At 39.2% G+C, this 24,532-nt stretch overlaps 1 long non-coding RNA gene across 1 annotated transcript in view; it reads right to left on the bottom strand.

Annotated features, from left to right (window-relative positions):
• Positions 1 to 19,750, bottom strand: part of LOC131278340 (uncharacterized) — a 34,358-nt gene extending 14,608 nt beyond the window's left edge. Inside the window, exon 1 of the long non-coding RNA XR_009185686.1 lies at positions 19,445 to 19,750. This is a non-coding gene — a long non-coding RNA (uncharacterized lncRNA). The remainder of the gene's footprint in view (positions 1 to 19,444) is intronic.
• Positions 19,751 to 24,532: the final 4,782 nt, after the last annotated feature.

The following is a 24,532-nucleotide window of genomic DNA, read 5'->3' as shown; positions in this document are numbered from 1 at the left end:
CAGAGGACTGGTAGGGGTCTTTAGATGGTTCTTTTTTTCCCTTCCTATAGTAGCATAACTTTTGGCCATTTGCTGCTCATTAGAACCACCAATAGGGGGTGAAGGAAAAAGAAGTAAAAACCAGTCATGTCTATTTTGGTGGTAGTGGATAGCAAAAGAAGCTACTGCGACAAAGGAGAGAATATGGAAGCTCTTGTTTATAATGAGGCTTATGGGGTGTCTCCACATCCGTCAAGGCTCTCCTTACCACTGTGGAAACCTGGGAATTGCCCTATGTAGAAGAATGTTTTCACTTTTGTATCTGCCTTTTTTTTTTTCACTATTACCTTGACTGTTAATTTTTTTTTTTATCATAAAAGTTGTGGTAATAAAACTCCAAGCACCATACATAGGTATGAAACTTTAAAAAGCTTGTCCTCACTCTCAAAGTCCCACTCCCAAGAAGTAACCCATTTTAGATATTTTATTACCAGATCCCCTATTAGTGAGTTCCATTACTCTAAATAATATACTTACATCTTAAAACTTTATTAACAACTTTAAATTTTTTTCTTCACTCCTTGTACTCATTTTAATTTTTTTAGATCTCCTATCAGTTACCTTCATAAATTAAAATGATAGATCTAAAGCTCCATTTAAAATACATATATATCTACTATAAACAGTATTTCTTGAATTCACAATGTAAGGTAAAAAAAATGAGCATCAATCACATCTGTGCTTTATGGAGTTGATTATAAAATTGAAATTCAAAAAAATGTATAAATGTTATTAATTTAAGAATGAAGTAATGTGAATATACTTGTGGAGAAGGTAATGTTTTCTTGGCTTAATAAGCCAGAGCCCCTTGAAGAAGAATATCTCCAGCAGAGATGCATCTTACTTTTCATCAAGTAGTCTAAATCACGCCACATTTTAGTTTTCTTCATATATATGTATATACACACTAGGGCTTTTGTATTTTTCCTGAATTTGTAATTTTTCTTCATGGTTTTATTATTGTTAAAAAGAATAATAAAACATTACTTCATCCCTAAATTTCTTAATTACACTGTTACAGAGAATCCATTTTCTTCTTGAAAATACCTTTTTTTCAAAAGTCCTCTAACTACCTGCTCTAACTCAGCTCCATTGCTTTCTAACCTTATTTCTCAGCAGTCATCTTGGAATTTTTCCTTTCTTACACCCCTGGTTTACACCCATAGCTATAGAAGCCCCTGACCCACTGTTTCTTGGATTCTCTTTCAGTTTGCTGTAGTGTTCCACAAGTAATATTTTTTTCACAAATAATAAATTAAAGGTTAGGTGTCTGTATACTTGCATGCCTAAAAATGTTGGGGCTTTGCCCTCTTGCTTTGTTGTAATTTTAATGATTACAGAGTATGCTATGCTTACACTGATTTTTTTTGGTAAGCTCAAAAGCATTTGCTGTATTGCCTTTTAATATCCAGTAATATTGATTAGAAGTAGAGTGGCAAGCTGTTTATTATTCCTTTATTAGTAAAGCCCCTCCCTTTTTTTTGAAAATTTTATGCTTTTTTTTCTCTATCCTTGAAGTTTGAATTTTTCAGTCACCCTGCTTGTCATTCTGCTGGCCTTAAATCTGAAGACTTGGATCCTATCTCAATAATATTTCATTATTTTAAAACTTATTCTTCCCTTCCATTTTCTCTATTTCCTCATTGTAGTACACTTATTAGATATGTGTTGCATATCCTGCAATGGTCTCCTTTCAACTTTCCTATTGTATTTTCTATCCTTTAATATGTTACTTTACACTCTAAGAAATATATTCAACTGCTTATTATACTCCTTTTATGGATCTTAAAAACATGCTGTTGATCACATTGTAAATTTCCAAAACCCCTTTCTTATACCTAGATTTCTTTTTTTATATCATTGCTTTAGTTTATAAAATCAATATTTTTTTAAATCTTTCTGAGCATACAAAATTAAATATTTTCATGTTCTGAATTACTTCTATCTATTCTAAAGTCAGTGGCTTTGTTTAGCTTTTAATTCTTCTCTCTTGTGCTTTTGGTTTTCCTCAAATTTTTATTTTATTAGTTGTAAGATGCTCATTCTATTTTTTCAGATTTTAATAACTCTGAAACCAGGATGCATCTTGGAATCAACAGTGTGTCACAGTTTGATTGGCAGTGCTTTTTTCTTTAATAATTTATAACAGAATGTGTTCTCCAACTGATATCATCATAGTTTCAATGAAATATATTATTTGTTAATTCATAGTTATTAATATTCATAAGGATTAGGTCAGCTGACATGGGTTCCTTGTACAGGTCTTTAGGCTTGTGCTGCAGGTACACGTGTGAGCTATTTGTTGACAGGTTTCATTTTAGAACACATCAGTGGAACAAGCAGGTAGGCATGTATCCTCTCACCCCTTATCCTAGTACTAAATTGAACACAGTTTTACTTTGGTTGTGGCATGCCTCTGAGACAGTCTTGTTTTTCTGAGGCAGATCGTTCAATATTTTAGAGCAGTTTTAGTCTATAGTAAGGGACAGAAGATGGAAGGTGGGCATTTACTTTAATCACTGTTCTCTAGAGAAGAGAGTTTATCATCTTGATTTTGCCTTCCTTCCATTCTTAATCTGAATACTATCTAACTATCCTTACAGGTTTTGAATTTTACTAGATCCCACCTGGCTGGCAGCATTTTTCTGTTAATGTTCTGGACTCAGATTTCTTCCACTTTGGTTTGTCCACCGATATGATAATATTGCCCTGTGCTGTTTCTTCACTTAAGTCTAGATCGGTGTTTATCAATCCTGGCTGCTTGGTAGAATCACCTGGGGAACTTTAAAAAGTATTGATCCCTGAATCCCACTCCCAGAGATTGCATATGGCTTGGTTGATTCTGAGGTGCAGTCAAGGTTAAGAGCTACTGCCCTAAGAGCAACTCTAAAATCTAAAAACCTCAATGGGGAGGCTGTATTACAAGTACGGCTTCTGAAGTCAAACTGCCTTGTTTAAATCCCAGCTCTACCACTTAGTAGTTTTGTGACCACAAGCCTCAGATTTCTGCATCTGTAAATTGGAGCTTTTTCAATAAGATTAGTTGATGAGGTTGTTAGATGGATTCACTGAATTAACATTAAACAATACTTAGATCATAGTGTTACTTAAATATAAAATAAGTAAAATGCCACTACTGAACACTATTCCTCCTATCTCTTAAGTTCTTAGTTGCTCACTCTCCAATACTTTGAAACCTGTCTTTTCCTCTGTTTCACTTAGCTCCTAGACCGCAGAACCCATCACTTAATTCCTATTTGGTAAGCATCCTGAATATTCTAGCCCTGTTGTCATTCTGATTATGCAAACCACCATGAATCATCCTTCAATTGTCTTTCTCCACCTTTCACTTGAGCTAGTGAATGCTGTTGAGAGAAATGGTGCCATTACAAATGCATGGTGTGGTATCCTACTTAGATTCTCCTTACCACTCTGGGTTTTCATGTGTCCCCAGTGATTCTTTCATTCTTTCTAGTGAATTTTCCTTACAACTTTGCTCTCTACAAACTATTTTGTCTACTTTCCTTTTCAGCAAACAACTTTGCCTCCTACTTCATTAAAAAGTTAGAGGCTATCAGTTGAGGACTTCCTCATTCTACAGACAGACAATTAGTGCACTCAACCTTATCTCTGTTCCTTCCAGTCTCAAGGAAAAGAAATACCCCTGCTCAAAGAGAATTCAAGCACCTGTGGTGTTAGGCATTCTCATTCCCACCCCACTCTCTCTCCTGTGTTTTAACCTTTTCATATCCTTCATTTAGATTCTTCCCATTAGCTTATAAAAATATTACTTCTTTCTAAAGACTAAAACTTATTTGTACTTCACTTCACAGTCAATCTATTCAAAATAATACTGTATAGCCATTTCCTTTACTGCTCAGATTCTCTCACACTTCATTCCACTGAAATTAACAGTCTGTCCTAACACTTGCATGAAGCTCTTAGGTGACCTAACTGCCAAAATTAATGAACTCCTCAACCTTCATCTTGTTGGACTTCTCTGTAGCAATGAACACAATGGATCCTTTCATCATTAAAAGGAGCTCCTCCTTTGGCTTCTGGAACATTGTTCCCTTCTGGTTCTCCTTCTTTGATACTCCTTTCAGTCTTCTCTGTGGGCCTCTCTTCATTTATCCACCCATTTAATATTGATATACCACAGGTTCTGACCTTGACTTTCTAACCCTGGACGTCTCCTTAACTACCATACTCTGATACTGCCATGTATATAAGGCATGGCTCACAAATCTTCGTCTACAACCTAGAACTCACCCCTGATCTCTACTTCTTTAAAAGTAGACCTTTCCCATCTGGATGTCCTAAGGAACTTCAAACTCAATTATGTCTAAAATTATACTCATTTTCTTTTCTTCAATTCTGTTTTCCTTCATATATTACCAATTTTAGTGAATGGCTGTCAAGACAGAAATCTAGGAATCACTCCAAATGTCATCCTTATTTTGACCTCACATTCTCTATTTTAAATCCTGTTGCTTCTAATTCTAAAACTACTCTCGTTTCTGCCCTCTTACTATTGTATTAACTCAATTTTTGGGGCCAAGCTTACAAATGTCTACTAACTAGTTTCCTACCCTCAATCTTGCTTCCTACAATCCATCCTTCACAAGATAATTCTTCATGAAACTTGTATAAAAGGAAGTGTATGTTTAATGTTTACCTGTTTTAGAATAAAAATTGAAACTCTTTTGTCTTATTCTTCACAGCATTATAAAGGGTGATTTGACCCATTTGATCATGTGAGCTCCCAGGGAATAGAGATCAAAGAATTATGTTTTTTTACAGATACAGTCCATCCTGCACTAAGGAAAGAGAAGCCAGTTTTCCTCGTGCTAATGATTTGAATTTTTGAACTCCAGGTTTAATGGGCCATCAAAGTTCCTATTTTAATAGAAAAGAATATAATTTTCAGGATGGCAGAGATTTTTCTTTTTTAAAATCTTTATTTATAGTATCTAGAATATGGATCTCAAAATGTGTTCCCCAGACCAGCAGCATAATCATTATAAATGCAAAATTTTGGATCCCACCACAAATCTACTGAAACAAATTCTGGCGCTGGAATGCTGGCAATCTGTGTTTTAAAAAGCTAACCAGGTGATTCTGACACAAGCTGAAGTTTGGGAACTCTTCACCTAGAGCAATGCCTCCACATAGTGCATGTCGACTAATTTGTTTAACAAAAGGAAAATGTGGGTATAAAAGGGTAAGAGTCTTGAGGTTGCTGGGTTGCTATGAAAGATACTGAGAAGCCTCCCAGGAATCTTGCTGAGTCAGAATTCTTTCCAGATAATCACTGTCTTCCTATGAGAACTTTGAGTTTGACTTCACCTAGACCTGAGCCCCTCAATTGTCTAGCCTTTAAAAGAGTGGGCCCATCTCTTCTTCTTCACCAAGGACTTTCTTTATAGAAACTTTTAGACACCTGTAATTCCAAGAGCAGTCCTTGGGCATCATCAGGGAGGTGGCAAGGAACTTCGGTTGGGGAGTGGCACTTAGTAGTCTGAGCTGGGCCAATGGGGGGTAGACACCATCACAAAATATGGGCACCATTTGTGATAGTGTTAACATGGACTCTGCTGCGGCTTAGGCTATATCACAAGCATAATAGCACAAGCAAACTGGAGCCAAGCATTTTTCCTTACATCACTCTTACCTAATTCTAGGTGGTATTGCATTGCCAAATTACAGTGGCTCAGGAGAACAGAAAGAAACCCTTCTTAAATGCTTGAGATGGCAGAGTAACCTGCAATCAGTGATTAAGAATAGAAAGTAACGGGCATCGTAAGAGCTGAATTAGAAGCACTGAAGACATATTCTCATGGCTAAGAGACCAGAGGGGTAGTGACTCTGATTCAGTGTTTGAAAGGTACACCAGTCTATTGCCCGTAATTGGTTTCCCTAAGGGGTTCGTGAAACGTATCCACAAATCCATCCCTCTTGATATAGATTTCTTAAAAAGAATGGCATCATTTCTAAAGGGAGAGCCCTAGACCCTGGCTAACATAGTAAATATAGTTGGGGGAGGAGCCCTGTTTGTAATTTGTCAGAACTCTCTACCACTACTCTTAAGGAAAGTTTTCTTCCTATTTCTGAGGGAAAAAATTATAGAAAGTTGAAATTCGAGGTGGGGTGGAGAGTGCTTCTCTCGTGCCAGTTAGAAAGTGTGCAAACCTTAACTAGGGAATGCCACTGCAATGCTTCACAATACCAGGTTCATGAGCCCAGTAAATGCTGAAAGAAAACGGGATTTCTCAGAGTGCCCCATGTTGAGGTTGTTAGCATCCACAGAGTGATTAACACTTAAGCCGTGGTTCTTAATGTCTAAGCATCATTGAGCAGGTGCTTGGACAAGAAAAGAATTGGAGAGTTGGCTAAGTCACCTTCCTGCATATTTGTGATGCTAGTGAAAGGTGAAGTGTATATGTCCTGGGAAGTGGATTTGGCCCAACAGATATGGTGTCCGCCTACCACACTGGAGGTCCAAGTTTCAAACCCAGGGCCTCCTGAACTGTGTGATGAGCTGGCCCACGTGCAGTGCTGATGCGCGCAAGAAGTACTGTGCCACGCAGGGGTGTCCCCCATGTAGGGGAACCTCATGCGTAAGGAGTGTGCCCCATAAGGAGAGCTGCCCAGTGCAAAAAAAAAGTGCAGCCTGTGCAGGAATGGTGCACACACGAAGAGCTGACACAGCAAGATGGTACAACAAAAAGAGACACAGATTCTGGATGCTGCTGACACAAGCGGACACAGAAGAATGCAGAGCAAATGGACACAGAGCAGTCAACTGGAAGTGAGCGGGGGAGAGAAATAAAAAATAAATCTTAAAAAAAAAAGTATGTATGTCCTAATACTGGAGAACTGGTTCAAAAACACTACCTAAGGGATGGTTAAGCATAGGCGATGTTATTTAGGTCTACCTGGGACTGATATGGGTAGAATTTTTAAGTGAATTCTCCATCTTGCTAGAAACTGAACTCATCCCAAAACTGGGGGAAAAAAATTGGTCAGGGAAGAGAAAAAAAAAATGTCCATTCTGGCAAAAAAATTTTCTCTGCCCACTGACCCACAGGAGCATAGGAAAACTACCACAACAGCTGAAAACCCCAAGCATGGCTCTATAGACTTTTTGGGAATTGGCTGCTGGTGTATGTGACCACAGACTATTTGACAGCTGCTGAAGCAAGTGGATCCATATATCCCCCAATAAGGAACACACTGCTCAGCCTGTTCTCAGGATTGTGGTACAGAACACCTGCAGCAGGACTGTGATAATGAGGGTTCTCCTGGCCCAGTATCTCTAGAAGTGTGTGGACAGAGCATAAACTTTCCGGGACAACTTCAGAAGAGGTCCATACTGGGTTTCCTTTTGAGCTAAATTTCTCCCAGGACTCCTGGGGCTTCTGCTTGGAGGCGCTAGGGTAGGGAGGAGGACTTTGGCATTCTTAGTGGGTCACAAAAAAAACCCTGCATTCAAATTGTTCCATGGAAAATATGTATTCTGAAGGCTAACCTTACCTAGGTCAGAATGAGGCGACTGTTAGGCCAGAATTTCTTGAAATGAGAAGTGGTTGGTGGTCAGTGGTTGGAGACAGTGATTTATAGCCAGAACTTTGAGGTAAGCGCATCCTTTTTAAAATGCTAGCCTGCAGGCTTGGAAGCATGCAGACTCAGAGGGCCTCCATGTCTTCCCTCTTCACATTCTGTACCTTGATGTCTAAAAAGAATCCCAGGTACTCACTGTGACACCTTATTTCTTTTCTAGAGGTTGTACTTCCCAGATACCTCACATTAAGCTTCAAGTGCTTTGATTTCAGGGACTTCACAATATCCAAAGAGTGGAAGGAATTGGAGGAAAGAAGTTTAAGCCAAGAGTAATGCTTTTTCTCACCATGATTGAAATATAGAATGTGTTCCCAATGAAAACACAAATAGGATTGAGTTATTCCAACCATTTGGAAAAAGGTCTAGAGATATTTCATATGAAGTTAAAGATCTAAGAGCAAATAAATAAAAGGGTTGCCAAATAAAGGCATAACCTCTCAATCCATGTAATCCTTTTGCGTTACACACCATGATGGTGAATAAGAAAGCTGTTCTGAGATACTGATCCTGTATCTTTCTACTCAAAAATACTTCAGACATAATGGCCAAAATCCACGCACAGTATCTAAGGCCTTCTAAAAACTAAATCCCTACAATCTCTGCACCTTAGCTCTCCTTATATGTGTAGTTCCCCAAATAATGCCTGGCCCCTGGTGAACACTCTGTACAAAGGCATGTAAGGTAAAGCCTTCTGCTTGGGAAACAAAAAAACAAACAAACAAAAGACCTAATCTTTGAAGAAGTATCTAGGCTATGAAGGCTTTTCCCATTCTCCCCCTTCCCTAGATATAATAGTGATTATTACACAGTTCTATAACAGTAACTACTAAATTTTGAGCTCCTTTTGTAAGGACCTTATCCTTCCACACTGAATCTCCAGAACCTAGTACAGTCCCAGGTATTCAGGGAGTACACAGTAAATATTGAATGCGTGAGTGAATGAATGGATAAACAAGAAGCTGAAATACACGGATGCATAGAGCCTTAACACAGAGCATTTAATAGAACCAAGACCAGGACTGAGAATTTAATATAAAATTCCCATGCTCTCCTCAACCCATGCTCTCCTCAACCCCCACCACAAATTCTGTTTCATGAATCCCTTTTTTCTCCTTTGTTTTGCATTGAATATCTATAGCTATATATAAAGTGAACGCCTGGTGAGTGGGTGGATGGTGGTGTTCACTCTTATTTAGTGGAATGTGAATATGTCAGAATCACAGAAAATAGAAAGAAAGAGATTTATGCAAAGCTGTCATTTCTCAGGCCTGTTTTTAAAAAATCTGAGATGGTGCCGAGATGGTTCAAACTTAATATTCACATCCATTTTATCACATCAAATATGATCATTAGCAAACAGTGTTTGAATGGTAGCTATTTCCTGATTGACAATAGCCATCCGGTGGTACCCACTTTCCCATATGCCTGAGACTGATACAATTCAGAGAATCTGGAAAACAGTGGAAGGAAGGAAGTAATTTAAAATGAAGGGAAAGCTGGGCACAGGGGACAGGCACCAATTTTATCTCACACAAGAATATCCTTATACCTATTTTCTTGAAAGTCAAGGGTAGGAACAAAAGTACTATTTTTAAACCTATTTTATATCCTCAAGTTGGCATACAATCTTGCCCATAGAACAAATGTTAGGAAAATCCTGAGGGAATGGGCACTGGTGTTTAAAACAATCTTAAACTGATAGACTAAGAAAACAAGAAGAAATTGGCTCTGGAATACTGTGGATGTGAAGGAAGTTGGAAAAGTGGGCAGTGGTAAACTAATTCAGTGTCCTAAGAAACATTTTGCAACTGGTTTCCCGGCACCTATCCACCCCAAGCAGCACTTCACTATCATCAGCAACACCTTTACCATTTGGGGTGTGGGAGAGAGGAAGAGGTGGGTGGCGGGGAGGGTTGACATTCAGGGTCTCTAAGCAATTCAGAGGCTTCGTGGGCAACAGCTTCACCCAGAAAGACAGAGAAGATACTTGGTAATAATTTGTGAGCACTGAGGATTCAAAGTAAGAAGGCTTTAAATGCATTCTTAATTTTAGGACTACCGGTTGCAGAAAATGTCTGGCTGTACCAAAGTCAGTCCTGTTCTTCCTGGGCATTCGGCTGGATTACATTTCCCAACCTTTCCTCTTACCTACTAGGTGGAGCTAGGTCCTGAGTTATGGCTGGTGGAATATGGGCAGAAGTTTGGATGTCATTTTCCAGGCCTGGCTCATGATTTACTATTTTCTCTTCCCTTGTCTATAGATGGAAATGGAAGGGAATCTGTGCCTCTGGAGGAGGAAGGCACCCCAAGACAGATAGGGACTGGACCCCTATAAAAACTACTTTTAATGTGGAGTGGGTGTAGCTCAATGGTTGAGTGCCTGCCTCACATGTCTGAGGTCCTGGGTTCAATCCCTGGTACCTCCTAAAAAAACAAAACTACTTTTAACCTGACCTTCCAAACAAAACTCCCCAGCCCACTCCCAACCACATGTCATTCTGTAGGGACGCTGAGCTTTCAGAGCTTATCCACTGCAGCAGAGATATAGCTGCTTCCAAACCTTTTGCAACAATGACCCAAACTGTGCTCAAAGAATGACTGAAATGATGAGGTCACAAATATGTGGTTACACCAAGCATCAGTGATTGTACACTTAGGATGGATTTATGGTTTTTTAATATGTATCAATAAAATTGATTTGTTTTTTTTTTAATTACCCAAACTCTTTTATATACCATGTCCTCCAATGCTTTCTGTCAGTCTCAAGAGCATTTCTTGCATGTCCCCACTCCTCCCCCCCAATTTGGTCATGCAAACAAATCGTTCATTCAGAATGTCTAAAACTCATTTGTGACTAGAATAGTAATGCCATTTAAATAGCCAATAAATCAACAGAATGACTTTTTGGAGAAAAGGTGTGAAGAATTGAGGGGACATAATGAGCAACACTTTTAGTCATTGTGGCGGTTTTTTTTTTTTCATCCATGCACATGTGTAATTTCAATTAAATTGCCAGGTCCAAATACACCCACCTTCCTCATTCTTGAAAGCTCTGGGATTTAACTAGGATAACGGGGGGATTTAAACAGCTTTGGATTCTCAATTTAAAGCTGAGATGTAAAGGAAGGTTATTAAACAAATAAATAGACACACACTGAATATCTATAACTGGAGTGTAATCATGAGAGGTTGGAAGCTGGATAGGGATTGGAGAAAAAACCAGGATGCTTGGGGGTGAAGAATTTCTTCAAGATGCTGTTGCACATTTGAATCTTAAGCCAGCCACACAGCCTTTCCCCAGGTGCTGTATTAGTGTGTAGTGCTTCCGTCCAAGGCAAGGGAACCTAGGCTGATGGCTCCTATAGGCACATCATGGCCATGCTTGCTCTCAGTCTACCTTTTCTGATGCCTCTCCCCAGGGATAAAAGGGAAGACGATATCCTGGCTCAGTGTATTTCCTTACTTTTCTCCTTGCCTTGTGGTACTCTGACCATGTAGCAAATGTCAAGATAAAAATTCATAAAAGGCAGAACTATCTGCGATTAGAACAAAGGAATAGGTATACCCACACAGGGTGGGGTAACTGAAACACTGGGCTTCAGGAACACAGCCAGCTGATCGGTCTCATCGGGATGGCTGGGATAGAGGAAAAGGGATCTGTATATTAATCCTTCCCTAGGCCAGTCAGCGAGCTGACAGGAACAGAAAGGCAAACCCCAAATGACTCTTCCCTACCTGATTTTGAGGGAGATTCCCCCGAGTGATCCAAATGTCCTGACCCAATGCACGATGTTTTGCAATTTCCAAGCCTTTGACCTGTACCTCTTTCTTCCCTTTATGTCTTTTTTGGAACTGCGTTTGGATTGAGAGCTCCCTCCCCCATATAAATATCTTGTGTTCATTGTTTTCTAGCATTTTTCCTGTTAGCTTCCTATCTTTCCAGCTCGGAGAGACCCTAAGCAATGGTGCTCCCCAAAGACGGAAGATCCCAGAGTCACAGTTTGAAGAAACATTTCCCCAGAAAACATCTTTTTATAAGTTATTGTATAACATTCTCCACCTCCATTTACTAAGGCAGTGCATTGCAAGCAGAGCATTGTAGTTTTAGTGTACATTATTGTCATAGCCAATAAAGATAAACTTGACTTTTCTTTTTACCTTTATCCTAATTTATCCCTACATTAACTAGGTACAGTTTCTTAGCAACATAAGTTTGGAAGGAAAAAGATGCTTTCAAGTTGGCATTGCAACCTGAATATGCTTTTTTAGATGACCTCTACATTCTTAAGAAACTTTAAGATTTTCCCTATTTCTCACTTGAATCTTTTGAATTATTCTCTCTCCTTGATTCAAGCATAGGTCAACCTCTCTAACTGCTTTTCTCTAGTTCCTTCTCTTAATTAGACCCAAGATTTCTTATGCTAGCTGTGTTAGCTTTATCCTTCGGAATTCACTTTTCTTATTTTAACCCTTCCTTTTAATCTCTTTCTTTTAGACATCTCCCTTTTCTGCATGTATCCAAGTTAACAATAACCTGTACCATTCTACTATTGGGAGACAGCTGTCCATGGATCTCTTGCATTTCTGCACATCTTACAAGCAGAGCTACTGACACTTTTTGCTCCAGACAATCTTTTCAAGGATGTTTTTTATATAAGCAAACCACCTTGAAAGATAAACATAATGCCTTCCTCTAGATCAGAGGGCAATTTATTTGCTGAATAGTGTAATAATTTATTTGCCCCCTGGAGCAAAGTTTGGATGGGTTTGCTTGAAGTTCACAATAGGTTGGGGTGTCCTAAACTTAAGGTTCTTCAGCTGTGACAAAAGACAATAGCATTCATATAAGTCCATCTTTGTCACCCTCTATGAGACTTAAGAGGCATGAGGAACTGGCAGGAACATGAATTTCATGCTACCTGCTGTCATAATAGTCTTTTGTTTCTGAATGAGGAGTCTCATGTTTTTTGCCAGCATCCATAAAACTGTGACAAAATAACTTGTTAGCTTGAAAGCAGGATAAAATCTTGGAACCATCACAGTTCTTGACATATATCACTTTCTGGAACCTTCTCAGCCCATCATAAATTAGCACCTGTAAGTATCATGTTTATATGTATCATATATAAGATACCTCTTTAAAAAGTTGTAAAACTATAATGTACCCACAATTCACACACTAAATTACCACTGTATCCCCAACTGTTTAGTACAGTTCCTTGGTCAAAAAATAATAATATTGTTGAATGATTGAATGAATTTAAAATTGGGAAAGGATTGTACATGGTCTGGTATAGAATCATCAACCCATTTATACCTCTAGGTGCTAGTGATATTCTCAATAGAAAAAAAGAGGGAAAAAAAGAGGGAAGTCAATGTTGACCATAGGTCTCCAAAATAGCTACCCAGATCTAGTCAAAATTTCCCCATTAATGGATATTCTGGTTTTAATAAAAATGTATGGTGGCATCTCACCCCTACCATGCAAGGATTAAGGTCAGGGTTTTGCCACTCTCAGCAAATATTTTTGACTCATGCACCATAAAGATGGATTCTTGAGTACCTCATTCAACATAAATTTTTCTATCACCTACCTTTTGTAAAAGGTACAACGTCCTTTTGATTTATACATATAAATATGCAAATTATAATATAAAATGTAGTAAATTATATAATACAGTTTAAAATTGAGGAGCATAGTGAGAAGCAAACAATTCTAGGAATTGGGGAAGAGTGTGGTTTACACAAGACCAGTATTGATATCCCAACCCAATTTGGGGGCCTCTTCCACTTTTGTTTTACAACTTCTGGCTCCTTGGATCTTGATTTCACTGTATTGATGCAACAATCCATTCCTTTTTTCTCTGTTGAGTCACTCTTCCAGCTTTTCCCACCAGCATTTGCCTCCCATAAAAGCCCTTGATTTGGTTTCTATCTCTCCTAGAGTTTCATATCAGGTAACTTATTTTCATTTTCAGCCTGGCTTTCTGGTGCTGGCCACACAGGGTGACCCCTGTTTGGCTTCAGTGAAATCTGGGTTAGTGTTTATGGTCTTTTAAAAGCCCTCCAAGTAATTCTAATGTGCAGACATGTTTGAGAACTCCTGTTCTAGGGTTTTCTACAACCTCACAAATTCTGAATTGAAATGCATTATGCATATCTGTTAGCTCACTTTAGTTCCTGGTTTTGGCCCAGTTAGTTTCACAACATCTTAGCCTAGAACAATTTTCTTCCTATTTTCACTTTACTGGAGAACAGGCGAGTGCTAAATAGGACTGTATGTTATTCTCCTTAAGGACTAACAACCAAATTCCAGAGAAAGAATTGGAAGTTAGACTCACAAGGTATTCAGAATCACAAGTGGGATTTAGGGCTAACTTCTGTGCTTCCTACCCCCAGTGAACAAGTAAAAGGAGAGGCAAGAAGAAAGGGGAAAAGATTATAGCTTTCCATTTCTGCTGGTAGAATAGTGTACATCAAATATGGAAAAAATGCTAGAGGTTCCCACGGCAGCTTGAAGTTCCCCACAGAAACCAAAACCTTCCTTTTCCAGAATGGGAGAAGAGCACTCTTCTCAGAGAGTCTCAGCAAATACAATGGTGGTTTCAAAGACCACCCTGTCCCAGAGAGAGAGTCACTGGACTCTCCATTTTTGCAGCAAGCATCACACTCCTATTAAGTGTGCCCAGACATCCAGTGGCTAGGATGCCCAACCAAAGAAACCCACCCATTTCTTTAAAATAAATAACTATAAATCAGTTGTACTCTTCCATTTCAAACATACAGTTGTATCAAAATTCAAGCAGCTAAATTATAATCGTGTTGCCGTAATCAGATTTTTATTTCAGTCCTTTAGTTTTAGTTTCAGTCCAACTAAATGTAGGAGATAATTCAAAAAACAGAGAAAGTATCATTACATGGTGGTATTTTTTATTTGGTTATCCAGGCACCCCTAAAAGCATTAACTTGAAGCTCCCTTCCAACTTGTTAGTGGAGTGTTGTGTGCATTGTATGAGTCCTGGCATTCCTATCTACATAAAATTATAATCTGAGACCTGGGGCCTGCCTCATTAATAATTGCCTGATCAACTGATTAGTAGATTCATTAATTCATAAAATATTTATTGAGCCCTATGCTAAGTCATAGCGATAGAAAGATAATTATAAGGAAAAAATCACAATTTTAGTGATTTTTGATGGGGAGACATATAGCTATGGTTGCAAAATATCTAAACAGAGGTCATCAGGGGAAGAAGCATAGGTGTGTACAGAGGAGGGAATGCATCTGTCTGCTGAGGGTGAAGAGATTAGGGTCGGGAGAAAAGATACGGCCTCCTGCATGGTTTGGCAGGATTTGGTAGGATTCTTTCTGTTGCAAATTGTTGGGAAGAGTGTGTCAAGCAGCAGGAATTATACAAACTAAAGGTGTATGAAACCATATGGTACAAATGAGACATATAGTTTAGAGTATGCATGTGAGATGGAACACTGGTGAGAAAGAGTTAAGAAAGGAAGTAAGAGGCCAAATCCAGGGGAACCTTTGTCACCCTGCTAGAGAGTTTGGATATTGGTCTGAAAATGTTAGGGAGATTTTAAAACCAGAGACAGCTTTGACCAAGTAATGTTTTTATTTTATCATTTTTCCCAGAAACGTTTCATATTTGTGGGACTCATAGTCATTGAGGGGCTGACCCTGTTTGAAAGGTGATAGGTAAGAAGACTACGACATATTTGGGTGGTGGAATTTGGAGATGTGGGAAGATATTTCTGGGAATCAATATGATAAAATGATTATTTGGATGTGGGAATGAGGAAAAGAATGAGCTTTTATGTTTTGGCTCAGGTATTTGGGTGAAGGAGGTGTTATTTACCAAAACAGGGAACATGGCAGGGGTTGGAGATAAATGAGATTTTTGAATGGGTTTTGATTTCTGATGGAGAACTCTATATATGAATCAAACCTCAAAGCGTGATCTAGGCTGAAGATAAAAATTTGGGCTTATGGCTAGAGCTGGAGTAGGAGAGCAGATCTTCCAGGAAGTATATTAAAGGCTGAAGGTAAGAATTCTAGATCGGTGTTTCTCAAACTTTAATGCATGTACAAGTCAACTGGGGGGTTTTCTAAAGTGCAAATTCTTAATAGCGCTGAGGCGGGGGCTAATATTCATTATTTTTAACAAGCTGCCAGGTGACACTGATTCCACAGTGTTTTTGTTTGTCAAAGTGCTGCCAATGCAAAGTACCAAAAATGGGTTGGCTTTTATAAAGGGGATTTATTTGGAGTAAAATTTACTGTTCCAGGGCCATGAAATGTCCAGATCAAGGCACTGTCAAAGATACTTTCTCACTAAAGTCAGCTGCCACATGCTGAGGCAAGATGGCCTCTGATCTCTGTCAAGGTTTGAGGTCAGCTGAGGGCAACCAGGCAAAGGGCTTGTATTTCCGGACCTCCTATATCAGTCTACACTGTTCCACTTTCTTCCCAAGTTCGGCTGTAGCCTATCAGACATATAGCAGGGCTCCTCTCTTCTTGAGACTCTCCACGAGTCCGGCCTCTTGGGACTTCATGCTCAAGTGACCCTCTAGTCCTCTCTCTTACATAGCAGGATCAAACATGGAGGCTTCCTTTTCCTGTGTCTGCATGTCTCTCTGTATTTCTGTTTTTATCAGACCCAGCAAGAAGGCGGAGATTCAACATGAATCACACCCCACTGACTTAGTCTAATCAAAAGCCCTAAATCAAGTTCACCAGGTAATCTAATCAAAGGACCCTCAACCAAATTTAATACAGTCAAAAGGTATCACACCCACAGGAATAGATTGCTTTACAAACATTCATGAGATTCATAACATAATCTCAAACAGTCACACACAGGTTTGAAGACCACAAATCAAGTAGCAAGGCTCAAGAAAACACTCGTGTTTAAGGGACAGGCAAATGAGGAGAAGTCCACAAAAAGACTGAGTATAAGTAGGCAGAGATGTAGGAAAATTTGGGGAAAGGAGGGGTATTATACTGAATTCAAGGGAAAAAAAAGGTTCATGTAAAAGAAAATGTTCAATAAAGTGAAAGCTTGCTGACAGGTACCCTGTATTTTTGTTGCTTTGCTTTTTTCTAACTAAGCAGTGATTTAAATCACTGAAATTAGCCTCTGCTTCTTCTTGAAACTCACCACTTGCACTCAGTGTGACTAGAAAGCTGTCAATTCTGATGTGGATTACTCACCATTCTAACTACCTTTTCTAGTCCTGTCACTTCCAGAAATCCGAAAGTTTCTCTCTGGACCACTGCTTCCGTAATTCACAATTCTAAGGCAGCAACAATGTAAAATTTTCTCCATAATATTCTGGAACTCTGTGCATTCCTATTACTTTCCCAAAATAGCTCCTAGTGTGATGAACATATTTATTTTTGTGTTTTGTTTAACAGGGAATATCTACCTATTTTGAATTTCCTGACTCTATATTAACACTTTATAATACAGTATCTTCTCTCTTCCTCTTAATCACATTCTATCCTTTTATGACTAAGGACAGTGATCCCATCGCTCATGAAGTGTTCTTTTTTTTTTTTTTTTTCATTGTGGCACATTCATAGAATTTGGTGAATACATTCTGGAGCACTGCTGCACCACATGGATAATAGTTTACATTGTAGTTTACACTCTCCCCCAGTACATTCAGTGGGTTATGGCAGGATATATAATGTCCAGCATCTGTCCCTGCAATATCATTTAGGATAGCTCCAAGTCCCAAAAATGCCTCCACATCACATCTCTTCTTCCCTCTCCCTACCCTTAGCAACTACCGTGGCCACTTTCTCCACAACAATGCTACAGTTTCTTTCATTACTAGTCACAATAGTTCTATAGTAGAACTCTAATCCATAAAAGAGTTGTCTGTGACTGTGTGGTAGAAGATAGATGATGAACCTTTCAGTTTTGAACATGCTGACATCATAATAACCCATGTAAAAGTAGTTAGATATCGAAGATCAGAGATACAGAAGATAAGTGCTCCATGTGGGGGGACATAATCATTTAAATAAAATATTAATATAACATCAAAAAAGAAAGCTTGCTGACAGAGTTAGAATGGACTAGTGAGTGTTGATTGAAATGAACAATTTGAAGGTAATTTTGCACTTTGATGGGACAGTTTTTATATCATGGAGTAGTAGAGACCAAATTGTAGTGGGGAGCTAAGTAAATGGTAGGTGAGGAAATAGATGGTACCTCTAACTGCTGTGTGTGTGTGTGTGTGTGTGTGTGCAAAAAGGCAAAAAAAAAAAAAAACCAAGCAAACAAAAAATACCTGGTCAACTACTGGAAAGAGACAAACTTGCTTAAGAGGGATAAAGGGTTAAAAAAGAGTTGTTATTTTTAAGGTAGAAACTACATGAGGATTTTTGTAAGCAGAATACTGGCCCCCAGAGATGTCTGCATGCTAAACCACCATACCTGGCAAAAGGGACTCTGTAGATGTGATTAAATTAAGGTCTCGAGTGAGATGGAGAAGTTATCCTGGATTATCCAGGTGGGCTCAAGGAGAGTCAGAGTCAGAGAAAGAAATATGCCTACCACCACAGAGATTAGATGCTATTGCTGGCTTGAAGATGGAAGATGGCCTTGAGCCAAAGAATGTGGGCAGTTTCTAAGATCTGGAAAAGGAAAGGAATGGATTCTCTATTATAGCTCAGAAGGGACATAGACCTAACAAAGCCTTGATTTTAGTCCACCAAGACAGTCTTCTGATCTCTAGAATAGAAAACAATAAATTTGTGTTGTTATAAGCCACTGAGTTTGTGGTCAACTGTTGCAGCTTCAATAGGAAACTACTTCAAGAATGTTTAATATGCTAAGGAAAGGAGCCAAAGGAGAGTTAGGATGTGATCTAGAAGAAGAGAAGGGGAAATAGAGATTCTAGCAAGATACAGCTACTTTGGAGGCCCCAACAGTTTCCCCCAAGACTTCCCATCACTTGTGAGACTCTGGACAGAGTAACTTACATGCCACCCTCTCAGGTGCATCACTCCAAGAACTTCGCTCCGAGTCCAAATCAAATCCCCGTTGGTGCTGTCATGGAGAGCAGGTACCGTTGCTGCTTTCCCCAACACACTCATTTCCAGAGGAACTGTGACCTGGCCTAGTTTTCTTGGATATCTACTTCTGTCTTTTTGTTAACAGGTGTCATGGTTATTTATTTTCAGTGAAGAAGTGGGAGGTATTCCCTTGCAGTAAATTCTTCATGAAACAAAATATAGGCCAGGAAGTATAGGCTATAAGCAGGAAAGAATATGGACTGTGGGGATCACAGATCTGGGTTCAAATTTCTGCCATCATTAAGTATTAGCTTGGAAGAGGAACTTAGCACCTCTGAGCCTGGTGCCTTGTCTGTATATTGAGGGTCATAATGGCACCTTTGTGAGGATAAAATGAGATAATATATGTAGAATGTGTAGGCACACGGGAGGAAGGCAATAGTCTTAGTGCTCTTACCCATTTTAAGTGCTTTCAGGGAAGAGTGTTTTGTTTATGTTGGGTGAGGTAGCTGCATCGTTAAAACTCATTCTTGAAAGCGGATCCCCTAAATAAGCTCTGAGTTAAGCTGAGCACTATTTGGTAGATGAGAAATGAGAGTGGCTGGGACCTGGGATTTCTTGGACTGTTTATCCCATTGAGGGCTCCTGGGCTGAAGCCAAATTTGAGACAGAATCTCACTCTTTAAATCTTCCTCTACCTCAGTTTATACCGACTCTGTCTTAATGCTCTTCAGTCCTTACCTGATTCACATCAATAAGGGCAAGGCTTCCTTGCAGCTCCCCCAGACTCTGCTACGCCTCTGCGTGGGAATCCGCGCAGGCTGCAGGGACTGCGGCGCCTCCGGGTTGCCATGGAGACCCTATTTGATGTCAGCGGCGGCTCCGAGCGCGGGGGAAACCGGAGTTTGTATTTCAATGAGGGAAAGTGGGGGAAGGGGAAGTAAAGAGGAACGGGAGGAACCCGGGGTAGGGAGGAAGGTGGAGGAGAACCCAGTGGGGCTCGAGGACTCAGAACGCGGCACGTTAAAATCCCTTTGAATCACTCCCACACGCCACGCTCGCGGGCGCAATCAAAGAGGAGGCAGCAGGGGGCGGAAGGGGTGCTTATTCCTTGGGTGTGATAGGTCTTCTAAAGTCTCGTGTTTTATTTCAGGGTTGTCAAGGGCAGAATTCCCCGGGGAACCCCTTTCCTTGTTGGCGGCTCTGAGCAGGTAGCGCTGCTGGGTTTCATTTCCAGGAAGCTAGGGGGACTTTTCCCTTCGGTCAGTGTCTCAAGTCTTCGTTCGTTGTTGCTTAGGAGGTGTCATTCCTCTATTTTCCCTTTTCCTCCACCGCCTTTTCCCTAAAAAGCCATTAAATAAAAGCTTTAGAAATGCGAGTTCCAAAGCTTTGGTCTCTGGATTACTGTTTTATTGGCTGAAATTTCTGGCAAGAGGCTGGAGCAGGGCAGAGGAAGGGGCTGGGCAGAATCCATGCTAAGAGGGAATTGCTCCAGGCTTCAGAAAATGTCAGTTCGACCTAGTGAATGTGGCATGTGGCCGAGTGAATCCTCCGAGAGCCCGACGGCAGAAACCTCCGTGAAAGGGCCATCCGGCCCCTTTGAAATACTAAGCAGGTGGCTCTGCTGATCTCTGACTGCAACTCCCAGACCGCTGGTGGGATCTCGGCTTTCGGCTCTAGTCGCTTGAACATTGCTTACTGCCCTGGATAACTGAGGGTCACGTGGAGTCTGTACCAAAAAAGGAAGTCTTTGGGAAAAAACACACAAAACATCATAAGCCATAGGAGTGCCTGCCAGTCTTACAAAGTAAAACCAATTCAATTTAATAAACACTTTCTGGGGTCTACTATGAGCAAAATTTGTGCAAAAGAGTAAGCTCTTCTTTGCCTTCAAGGCACATGTGCTCTCATTGGTGAGGCAGATATGCTCATAATTAACCAATAGTGCTGTACGGCATGTGACAATTTCGTGGGGACTCTGAGGAAGGTGAAATTAATTATAAAACAGGAAAGGAATGGATGGTTTGTATTAGCTACTTCTGAGGGCTAGTCTTAGTACAGGGAAAACTTCTGTAAGGATAGAATAGATAAATTTAACAAATTGTGGTTTGATATAAAATGCCAGTTCTGTAAAACTGTCTGATAAGTGACATAGGGAGTTATTTTTCCTATATTTTTCTCTCTAACGACATAATTTCTATTGCTACAATTTATAATATAAGAAGAGACTTTATGTTGATCTTACCTTGGTCTTTATTCTATTTTTACTACCACAGCATGTTGGTTTTAGAAGTTCAAGGTTTAATGGTTTCATTGAGGAATAGACCCGAGGGCTAGAATAATGAGAAACACTACTTTGAAAAGTGTTTGGGTTCAGGAGCATTAAGAGCCATGTAATTCTTAAGGGAATTGAGAAACTTGCATAGTTGAGATAGATTGAAACAAAGAAGGTATTTGTACCAGCCAGAGATCCTTTTCAGAGGCAAGTTATCTAGGAGGGAAGAGTGAAGTAAGAGAAACTCCACTGTTGGAAACATTTTTGACATACCTACCACTTATGGTTTGAGTTTAGTGCAAGTTCTTTAGCCATTAGTCTTTTAGTTTTCATTCTCAAATTAGGCAAAATTCAGCAATAAATTAAAGAACATGGAAACCAGAGGCTAATTCGTGGTTTTAAGCCTTTGGATGGAAGACATCAGGAGGTAATGGTATTAAAGGAGGGCGATTATTTCTTAGAAAGGAGAGAAAAGGAAGGCCATACGGGATGTTTATAGATTAGTTTGTGGTCATAGTTTCTTGTGTCTCTGAGGTTTTGTTTCTAAAGGTTTCTTTCCAAGGACTTTCTTAAGGTTGATTGAGGAAAATAGCTACAATAAAACATCTCCCCAGAGTTTTGGCAGTGTGAGAGAGTATTAGCCATTTTTGGATGAAAAAAAAAAAAAGCAACTTTAAAACACAATACCAAGAATCTACTTATTTCATTCATTTCTTTTCATTCTCATAGTTGCATGGTTAATGGGTTCCTAGTTCACTTTCTTTAGGGCCATGCTGTCACATTTCTGGATAATGAATAAAACCCCCTGGCTTCTTAAACTTCAAATAAACACCCACAAGACACATGGATACCACATTCATAAAGAGTCAGAATGCACTTAGATAGTACCTTTTTGTAGTGGCAGTAAATATGGAATGACAGTTCCTAGAAGTGAGTTTGGAAATTTAATGAGTGTTCACTTGGCATCACTAACAGCTAGAAGCAGAAGCAAAGGAGACAAAACAAAAACATGAAAGAGAAAACAAGTCATAAATAATAGAAAGGTGACAAGGAAAAAAAAAGTGGAGAAACAAGAGATTAGGAGGAAGAATTAAATAAAACAGGATGTCTTAAGTACTTAATGAGTAGTTTAGGATCCCGCTCTTTACTCTCATCTTGATTTAAGATAGACCTTTTTAGAACTAAAAAGGATCTGTTGATCATCTGGTCCACATTTTCATTTCACAGATGAGAAACCAGAAGATAGGAGGCTATGAGTGACTTTAATATCGGATTTAATTAGAAATGAAGCTAACATTAGGACCCAGGTTTTCTAATTCCTAGTCCAGTATTAGTTCTACACTATTTTTCATACCTATCAAGACTAACTGAATCCAAAGTTGTTTGGGATTTAAATACCTTCCCATTTTTCCTTTAACATCTAACAATAATTTTACATTTATATTGTTTCTTTACAGCTTACAAAGTGCTTCATCTTATTTAACCTTTGTACCAATTCTGAGAGAAGTAAATATCAACTATAAAATGGCCCCCATGGGACTTACCTAATTTTGATTTATGTTTGACTTTTTATTCACAAATATTTATCCAATTTCATTTTTGTGGAGTACAGAGGTAAATTAGAAATAAATATATCATATTGTTTCTACTCCTTTAAGAACTTACTTTAAGAAAATGAAACATGTAGAAGTAGGAGGGATGAACAAACTGACAATAGAAGCAAGCAAGCAAGAAGTGATAACATGGGTGGCAAAAAACAAACACATATTTGCAAGTTGTTGGCATGGATGGCAAGGGTTAACTTTGATGATGGTTCTAGACATTTATGTAAGGGGAAGCACTACCTCCAGTTACTTCTGTAATGGCGATCCTTGTTATCTCAAGAAAGTTCTCTTTGAGGCTGATGAATTCAGTTCCCAGAAAAAGACCTAGGACTGGTGGGGAATAAGAGTGCCTCCTCCTCCATGAACTGTGCTTTCAGAGGCCCTGCATCCAAGGCAGGATGGTTTCAATCACTTCTGCCCTGCAGTCATTGCTGACACTACTTGGCAGCCAGCCTGCCTCTAATGGAATGTGTCCTGCAGCTGGGAATTAGGTCATCAGTAATTCACTTAATAGCATTTTATGAGCTGGGCTCTGACACAAGAGAGTGATCTGGCCTTACCAGCAGGAGCTTTCCTTGATGTTCAGAGAATGAAAGAGGAGACTAGATCATCCTGAATAAGCATACACTACATTTCCAGAAAGTGGTGGGTGAGGGTGAGAAAACCTGGATATTTCTTCAGGCTTTCTGTACGATCATACCAGCTACATGATCTTGGGCAAGTTCACTTCCCATTTTTGGACTTTCATTTCTCTAAGGTCTCTTCCAACTCTAGCATCTTATAATCCTGATTCCATAGGACTCTTTATGGAAATTAAAAATGCAGGATTTGTTAGATCATTCCTTACCTCCCTGATGATTCTCTACGGACAGGAATATGGATGAACCTGCTCTTCTGCCCGTAGTGTTTTCTGAAAAGAAAAGTCTTGTCGTAGGTTGCCAGTTTCCATGGTGCGAATATTTTGGATGTGGCAGATTTCAAACTATCAATTGTTTAACAACTGGCTAGCAAAATTACTGGAAATCAAACATTTGGCTCTCCTGAGCCAGTATAAGCTGGTCCAGCACACCACTGCTTCTCCCCCACCTGCATCATTGAACAGCTTCACATGCCTGGATGGACACATGATTAGCTTTATCACACACCAACATATATAGGATATGTATCCTTGTTTTGGTTTTGGAAGAAAAGATATTCATAATCTATCTTCTTTGATTCTACTGTAGCTACTCTTAATTTATGCAAAGCTGTCTCAGAACTATGTGGAGAATTTTCATTAGAAACATGTCCATACTCATATAGCACTTCACATGAATTCCCATTTCTTTGACCACAGCTCCAACTCCTCCAAGGGATGTTCAGGGAACCATTTGACTCTTCTTTTATTTTCTCCTGACCCCTAGGACCTCACATCCTTCTTATTGAGCAACCCAATATGTATCTCATGAATTGTTCAGAGGGGTCACAGCTATACCTGGCTTAGAAGTTGAAAGAAAATCACTCAAGTCCTTCTTTCTTTTCACTTGATGTGATAGCTGCCCTTCTTCTGGGTCCTGGAACTTTATTGTGCAAAATCTTCAAATTCTAGGAAAATTCAGATGATTGGGCATGAAATTAGCACCTGGAATGGTGATGAATAAAATTATGAGTCAGTTTCTTTTTTTTTCATCTCAGTTGAACAGTGTGTAAAGAAAATATTCAATTCACTATCTACTGAGCATTTATTACATTTAGCACTGCAAAGTATTGTGAAATATTAGAGAAAGCATAAGCTATGACACCAGCCTTCAAACTTATCATCTGGTTGGGGAGATAAGATTAACATACACAAATTAATGAAAATTAATTTAAAACACTTTATAATCAAGTATTCAATTATGTGGCACAAATTCTAAATGCAGCAGAAGTTTAGGGAAAAGTAAAATTACTGGAAGCAAGCATTGTCCAAGA

The sequence above is a fragment of the Dasypus novemcinctus genome, chromosome 4, assembly GCF_030445035.2.
Source record: "Dasypus novemcinctus isolate mDasNov1 chromosome 4, mDasNov1.1.hap2, whole genome shotgun sequence".
Classification (NCBI taxonomy): Eukaryota; Metazoa; Chordata; class Mammalia; order Cingulata; family Dasypodidae; genus Dasypus; species Dasypus novemcinctus.
This window is presented reverse-complemented; position numbering and strand designations above follow the sequence as displayed.